This window comes from Cryptomeria japonica, unplaced genomic scaffold (genome assembly GCF_030272615.1).
Source record: "Cryptomeria japonica unplaced genomic scaffold, Sugi_1.0 HiC_scaffold_50, whole genome shotgun sequence".
NCBI classification, from domain to species: Eukaryota; Viridiplantae; Streptophyta; class Pinopsida; order Cupressales; family Cupressaceae; genus Cryptomeria; species Cryptomeria japonica.
This window is the reverse complement of record NW_026728872.1, coordinates 313,841-315,227: the sequence shown is the minus strand read 5'-3', so window position 1 is coordinate 315,227 and position 1,387 is coordinate 313,841. Positions and strand designations below refer to the sequence as shown.

At 64.4% G+C, this 1,387-nt stretch overlaps 1 non-coding gene across 1 annotated transcript; it reads right to left on the bottom strand.

Moving 5' to 3' along the window:
• Window positions 1–952: 952 nt before the first annotated feature.
• Window positions 953–1,071, bottom strand: LOC131862655 (5S ribosomal RNA). Its single transcript, XR_009361594.1, has one exon. It is a non-coding gene; the product is annotated as a 5S ribosomal RNA (ribosomal RNA).
• Between the last annotated feature and the right edge of the window lie 316 nt (window positions 1,072–1,387).

Sequence of the window (1,387 nt, the reverse complement as noted above, 5' to 3'; positions counted from 1 at the left end):
TGCGCACACCTTGGCTGGGTTGCGCACCTTTTGTGCGCTCCAAGGTGCGCACGAAGTCGGAGCTCGGTTTGCCCCGGGTGCGCACCTTCGCCAGGGTGCGCACCTTGATGCGCACGCCTTGGCTGGGCTGCGCACCTTGGTGGGCGCCATGGTGCGCACCTTTCGTGCGCTCCAAGGTGCGCACGAAGTCGGAGCTCGGTTTGCCCCGGGTGCGCACCTTGGTGGGCGCCATGGTGCACTCCGAGGTGCCCAAGATTGGTGCGCACCAAGGAGCGCTCCGAAGTGCGCTCCAAGGTGCGCGCGAAGTCGAAAGTTGGGTTAATTGTCCGGTTTGCCTCGGGTGCGCACCTTGCGTGCACCTTCGCCAGGGTGGGCGCCTTGGTGCGCACACCTTGGCTGGGCTGCGCACACCTTGGCACCCGCGTTTCCTTCATTTTAAATTTTTTTTTTTTACAATCTCTCAAGTGGGAAATTCTATAATCTCAACTTTTTTTGCCTTTTCAGGAAACTTTTGAATGGAGCGCATCATTGGTGCGCTCCGAAGTGTGCTCCAAAGCTCTCTCCAGCTGCGTGCACCTGCCCCGGCCGCGCACCCGGCCCCGCCCAGCTTCGCTCACCTGTCCCGGGCGTCTGGTGCGGAACCTTAGAGTAAGAAACATCACCGTGCACCTTGGCCAACGTGCGCGACTCGACCGAGCGCGCACTGGCCGAGGTGCACACCGATTTCACCTGGGTGCGCGCGCAGCACCTCGGGCGCACCGGGGTGCGCGCACAACGCCCGGGTTGCACCGTGGCCTGTGTGCTCGGGGCGCCTCGGGTGCGCGCTCGGTGTCGCCCCCGCGCGCGCGGTAGTGCGGGCAGCGCACCCCGGCCCGGCCCGGCCCCGACGAGAACGCAAACGGGCAAAAGGTTTATTCAAATAGCATTGCGACGCCCGGCGAAAAACTAAAAAAGGGTGCAACACCGGGACTTCCCGGGAGGTCACCCATCCCAGTACTACTCCGGCCCAAGCGCGCTTAACTGCGGAGTTCTGATGGGATCCGGTGCACTAACGCTGGTATGATCGCACCCGTTATGAGCTTGTCGCAGTGTGTACTTAGCAAACCGCGACCCACGTGCGAATCCACCCCGGCCACCCACCCCCGTCGAGGTGCACACCCTCCCTCGCGAAGTGCGCCTCGTTCGCCAAGTGTGAGCCCTGCCCGGGTGCGCGCACCTTGCTAGGGCGTCGGGTGTGCACCCGGCCCGGCCTACGTGCGTGCACCTGGAGGGGGCGTCGTGTGCGTGCAGTGTCCCGTCTGCAACGCGGTGCCCACACACCACCTCGGGCGCAACGACCTGCGCTCACATGTGGGCCGAGTGCACCTTGGTGCATGTTCGGGGCGCC